Source organism: Poromitra crassiceps (genome assembly GCF_964638095.1).
Source record: "Poromitra crassiceps genome assembly, chromosome: 6".
Taxonomy (NCBI): Eukaryota; Metazoa; Chordata; class Actinopteri; order Beryciformes; family Melamphaidae; genus Poromitra; species Poromitra crassiceps.
The window spans coordinates 11,446,012-11,452,484 of record NC_139627.1 but is presented as its reverse complement, the minus strand read 5'-3'; the positions used below and the strand labels follow the sequence as shown (position 1 = coordinate 11,452,484).

The following is a 6,473-nucleotide window of genomic DNA, read 5'->3' as shown; positions in this document are numbered from 1 at the left end:
GAGCCGGTGACAAACACACGCGGAACGCTGTAAAAAAGCTGGATGTAGCGCACCCTTCACTGTGCACAGCAAACGCAGCAGAAAGCCACTAGACACTCCTACGGAGGAGGGGTTTGCAGTTGAGGGGGGGGGGGGGCACGCAGAGCAGCACACAACACTGACCCAGACAGACCCAGACAGCAGGACAGGATTGGCAAACGCAAGCCAGAATATCCGATGCCCACCAGCAGCAAATCAAGACCAGCAAGAAGCTGCAACCAGCAGCGCACGCAGGGTCCATCTACACTTTAAAAGGAGGGTCCATCTACACTTTAAAAGGAGTTGGCCATCTACACTTTAAAAGGAGGGTCCCATCTACACTTTAAAAGGAGGGGCCCATCTACACTTTAAAAGGAGGGGCCCATCTACACTTTAAAAGGAGGGGCCCATCTACACTTTAAAAGGAGGGGCCCATCTACACTTTAAAAGGAGGGGTCCATCTACACTTTAAAAGGAGGGTCCATCTACACTTTAAAAGGAGTGGTCTATCTACACTTTAAAAGGAGTGGTCCATCTACACTTTAAAAGGGGGTCCATCTACACTTTAAAAGGAGGGGTCCATCTACACTTTAAAAGGAGGGGTCCATCTACACTTTAAAAGGAGGGGTCCATCTACACTTTAAAAGGAGGGTCCATCTACACTTTAAAAGGAGGGGTCCATTTAAAAGGAGGGGCACATCTACACTTTAAAAGGGGGGTCCCTCTACACTTTAAAAGGAGGGGTCCATCTACACTTTAAAAGGAGTGGCGATCTACACTTTAAAAGGAGGGTCCCATCTACACTTTAAAAGGAGGGGTCCATCTACACTTTAAAAGGAGGGGTCCATCTACACTTTAAAAGGAGGGGTCCATCTACACTTTAAAAGGAGGGGTCCATCTACACTTTAAAAGGAGGGTCCCATCTACACTTTAAAAGGAGGGGTCCATCTACACTTTAAAAGGAGGGGTCCATCTACACTTTAAAAGGAGTTGGCCATCTACACTTTAAAAGGAGGGGTCCATCTACACTTTAAAAGGAGGGGTCCATCTACACTTTAAAAGGAGGGGTCCATCTACACTTTAAAAGGAGGGGCCCATCTACACTTTAAAAGGAGGGGTCCATCTACACTTTAAAAGGAGGGGTCCATCTACACTTTAAAAGGGAATTGATAGTCAGGATGTTTGGGCTGCAGTCATACAGTAAGTGAAATATTTAAACAGGAGGATTCTTGCTTGAATCCCTCATAACACAACAAAACATACTGATCATGATTAGAAACTACTTGACTGTTCATGCTGGGAATTAAAATGTGTTTATTTTCTCTGCCTGTCTGTCTGTCTGTCTGCCTGTCTATCTGCCTGCCTGTCTGTCTGTCTGTCTGTCTGTCTGTCTGTCTGTCTGTCTGTCTGCCTGCCTGTCTGCCTGTCTGTCTGTCTGTCTGTCTGCCTGTCTGCCTGTCTGTCTGTCTGTCTGTCTGTCTGTCTGTCTGTCTGTCTGTCTGTCTGTCTGTCTGTCTGTCTCTCTGTCTGTCTCTCTGTCTGTCTGCCTGTCTGTCTGTCGGTCTCTCTGTCTGTCTGTCTGTCTGTCTGTCTGTCTGTCTGTCTGTCTGTCTGTCTGTCTCTCTGTCTGTCTGTCTCTCTGTCTGTCTGTCTCTCACTGTAGCAGCTTCTCTTGTGGTGGGAGGGCTGGGTCTGGGTGTCATGAGGAGCCTGCAGGCCAGGAAGTGAGTGGGGCTGGAGTGGAGCTCTGCACGGCACGGGCGGCTAACCACTGATGACAGAGACGCAGACAGACGAGCTACACAGCTGATTCAGCAGCACTCTATGGGTGAGTCTTCTCCTAAAACTCATTTGTAAGCTAATTCAAAACATACGCTCATGGACACTTTGGCTTTTATAGACTATTATTAAAGCGATGGATGCTAAGTTTGTTTCTTGAGAGAGGGTTTGCTCTCCACAGCTTGCAACTAACTCTATTATGTGTGAGGGGGTGAGTGTCATTCCACTTCACTGCACTGAACTCTTTCACATGCAGGGTTACTTCCACAAAACGTGCATCTAGGCTGTTTATTCACAGTTTCTGAATGGATAAGTGTTCAACATACAGGGAGAGGGAGGGGCTTTTTAATGGATAAGTGTTCAACATACAGGGAGAGGGAGGGGCTTCACAGCTAAAGCTGTCTGTGTGTTGCAGCTTCACTTTTTGTGTCATTGATTGTGTTGTTGATGCTCTAGTGGGGCGACGTATGGACGACGTTTCTATCCGTACATCTGCTTGAAGCAGAGCTTTGAACTCATCTGTGTGTGAAGCCCTGAGAAGCTCTCGGCGGCTTCGAGCGGCACACATCTCTTTTATTGTCTAGTTAGTGGCGAGAGGCACATAAAGTCTGTTTACTCTGAAGGCAGCATCGCAAGGCTGCCTTCTGTGGAGCCATGCATGCAATTACGCTAGCAAGATGCTAGTGCTGTACAGCGCCGTATGCTTCTCGTTGTCTCGTTGTCTTGATTAGATGCACGTAAAGTTGGGTTAAGCTCTTTGAGGAGTGTTCATTCTGCTTTCTGTGTGGCAATAATTAAGCAGAGTTGATGATAAATACTGCGATTTTCAAAATCGCAAGGAGGTGCAATATTTGTTGAAGGAGAAATGTGTGTCAAAATACCACTTTAATCAAAATTAAAATTATTAATAATAATTAAATTACCACATTAAATCAATACTGTTAGTCTTCTAAAAAACCTTTTGTACAAATCGCTGCCAAATCAGAATCAGAATTACTTTTATGGCCACTGTATAGGTCATCAGATTACAGATGAATCAGATTGCATATACGAGGAATTTGAAGAACAACAAAAAATCACACCATAATTATGTGAATATGTTTTGCAATGTGTGTGTCTGTGTGTGTGTGTGCGTGTGCGTGTGCGCGTGTGCGTGTGCGTGCTTTCTCTAAATGTGCCAGAAAACACTTGTTGATTATATCCAGATGGATTAACTAAGAAATCAAACAAATACACAGAAATCTTCATCAGATACAATAGAGGTCTTTTGTTTCACCACAGTCTTACAGAGGCAGGACAGGTTCACGAAGACTGACAGAATACACTGGTACCTCATTTAGCCAAAAGTGGTCACTGTTGCATCAGTTACAGAAGTTGTTATGAGCTTATATAGCACATTTATTATTGTCATTCAATTGATATTTTAGGAAGTGACACTTTATGCGTCCTTCCTCAGCAGCAAACTGCCTCTTTGGGGAAAGGTGAAGTGCTCTTTCAGTCAGGAAGAAACACTCCCAAAACAGAGATGAACATTGATTGACAGGATGTGTACGGTAATATTAATGATAAATAATGACGTGCTGCTCTAGTGATCGCCACAGGGAGGCGCTCTTTCTCACGCTCCCCGCCACAGCGTGGTCACATGACACACGAGCTTGAACCCTGGTTCCTCAGTTCAAGAGAGTCCCATTCAGCTGAGACGCAGCAGATTCACTCCATTCTCCCAAATCCTGGAGTCAGGTTTGGTCACTGCTGTGACCTTCTCTGTGGTGTATAGTGTGTATACAAGATATGCAAGCATGTATGTATAAGGTACAGTGTTGGGGGTAACTCATTACAAAAGTAACATATTACATGTAATATATTACTTTTAGCAGTAACTTAGTAATATAACTTATTACTTATAGGATTTCAGTAATATTATATCAGTTACTTTGTCAAGTAACTCAAGTTACAAATTGAGTTAATTTGTTTTTAAATCAAAGCACATATTCATAAAATATACAATCATTTCCTAATCAAACTGTGTGTTTTTATGCAAATAACCACTATAGATGACAATAACAAAGGAAAAGAATAACATTTAGAATTTTGGATTGACTGACTTCAAGGCGGTGGAAATTACTTTTCGGGATGGTTCCGGGGCGGCGATGTCATTCTGCTGCTGCTGATGTTTTGGTCAAAATAATGCAAGAGTAGTGTAATAAGTAACGAGTTACTCTACACAGACAGTAATATTGTAAAGTAACTTATTACTTTCAAATGGAAGTAACTAGTAATATGTAGTATATTACATTTTGAAAGTAACTTGCCCAACACTGATAAGGTATAAGGTGTACAAGGTGTATACAGTAAAAGTAGCGGTCTATTCCCTCGCCACTATCACAAGGGTCACACTAGTGCCTCCTCTGGTCAGTCGGGGTGCCTGTTCGGAGAAGGGGGGGGGGGGACTGGGGGAATAGCGTGATCCTCCCATGTGCTACGTTCTGCCGGTGAAACTCTTCGCTGTCAGGTGAAAGGTAATGGCTGCCCACTGCATATGCATCGCATCGGCCTATGAGAGTCTATCCCCTCCCCAGATCAGAGATATAGGAGGTACAGGCAGTACACAGTGATATGAGATAATGAGGTACAGACAGTACACAGTGATATGAGGTAGGAGGTACAGGCAGTACACAGTGATATGAGATAATGAGGTACAGACAGTACACAGTGATATGAGGTAGGAGGTACAGGCAGTACACAGTGATATGATATAGGAGGTACAGGCAATACACAGTGATATGATAGAGTAGAGTAAATCTTTATTTATCCCCCCTGGGGCAATTCATATGCAGCATAACAATTTTTTTTTTTTAAACAGTCAAAAGTAGGGATGTCTTAAAACATAGTGCGTTTAAAAGCACAGGAAACCATGTAAGTTAAAACAGAAAAGGGGGCATGAAGTAGGCTACTATTCAATTCAACAGTTCAGACAGCGAATAGCCTCAGGAACAAAAGAATGGCTGTATCTGTTCCTGCAACAGCGGGGCATCCTATACCTGCGCCCAGAAGGAAGGAGGGAAAACTCAGGGTAAAGAGGGTGCTGTGGGTCACGCAGGACACCCTGAGCCTTCTTAAGAACCCTCTTCTTATATAGAAGACAGAGGTCATTCAAGTTACAGCCGGTGATTTTGGAGCTCGTCCTGACAATTTTCTTTAGCATGTTCTTGTTTGTCAAGTTTAGGTTCCCAAACCAACAAATAAATGCAAAGGTGAGGACTGACTCAATACAAGAAGAATAGAACATTTTCAAAAGTGACTTGTCTACGTTAAAACTTCTTAGCTTCCTTAAAAAGAACAACCGCTGATGGCTTTTCTTTACAATTGCCTTCACATTATGCTCAAAACTCAGTTTGTCATCCGGAATTGTCCCCGGATATTTGTACTGGCTGACCACTTCTACCTGTTCCCCGTTTATAAGGGTAGGTGATGGGGGGACGGGAGCCCGTCTGCGAAAGTCAATTGACATTTCTTTTGTTTTTGACATGTTAAGTTTAACACATTGACTGCCAGCCGTTTTTTTTTTGCTGTAGGTAGCTTCTGCCAGGCCGTTTTTTGAGGATTCTGGCTCATTTTAAAAGAGCCGAGGATTCTTTTCTGCTTGGAGTTTGTGAACACAAAGTTCAGAAAAGTACTAATAGAATGTGTGCTTTCTCTGTCTAAAAGAGTTAGTTTGTAGAGTTAGTAGTTATGTAGATATTAGCCGTTGAGTACAGCATGGTTTCAGCTGTCTGAGAGTGAAAGCTGAGATAATCGCAGTTTTGTGAAATTCAATCAAACAGGCAGAACAGTCACTTTAACCATTTATTTTTGGCATCAGTGAGAGATCAGACATCCAAACAATATAGTTCCGAACGCCCTCTCCTTCAACTCCTCCCTCCGTGGGCGTGTCTAGTGGCTTTCAGCCTGCGTTTGTCACAAGCGAGTGGTCTGCTGCTGCTGCTGCTGCAGCGAGTTCGAGCAGCCTCCCTCCCTGGCAGCGAGTTTGAGCAGCCTCCCTCCCTGGCAGCGAGTGTGGATAGGTCTCACTCGTCTCTTGGGTTTGAGAGCCCCGATGAAGCCCCGTGCGACTCTAGGCTTATGCAAATTTGCAATCCCCCGTGTGCTGCTGCTGGCGCGGCCCGAGAGCGGCGAGTCTGGTGACTGATGACTGTAAAATCGGCAAGCCATTTCCTTGAGAATGGAGGAAGCAGCCGCGGGAGGCGGCTGCTTTTGGTTGACTTTCTCTCTGTCGGGAGGGCACCGTCGCCACCTAGCTGGTCGGTAAAATAGATTATACACATTCAATACTTCCAATATCTCCATAGGAGACGCGGGGGGCATTGATCCACGTAGCACCGTCAAAAAAAAAATTGTTTTTTTTTAACGTATATATACGTCAGTGGCAGTCAACGTGTTAAGAAAATAATTGTCACACCACTGTAAAAAATCATCCACAATTGTGCCATGACCAGTCTCATAATTTTTGAGAAGACTCACTATCACAGAGTCATCTGCAAATTTGAAGATCTGTCTTAACCCATGATGGCTCACACAACCATTGGTGTACAAGATGAACAACAGGGCAGAAAGAACACACCCTTGTGGTGAACCAGTAGAAGACATAAGAACACTAGAAAGAAAGCCATTTACTC

General features: G+C 44.0%; 1 protein-coding gene across 1 annotated transcript in view; it reads left to right on the top strand.

Annotated features, from left to right (window-relative positions):
- The first annotated feature begins 1,800 nt into the window (after positions 1 to 1,800).
- The window catches only part of sh3bp2 (SH3-domain binding protein 2), a 51,913-nt gene continuing 47,240 nt past the window's right edge, over positions 1,801 to 6,473 (top strand). Inside the window, exon 1 of the mRNA XM_083638072.1 lies at positions 1,801 to 1,846. The gene's annotated coding sequence lies outside the window, so the exon portion shown is untranslated. The remainder of the gene's footprint in view (positions 1,847 to 6,473) is intronic.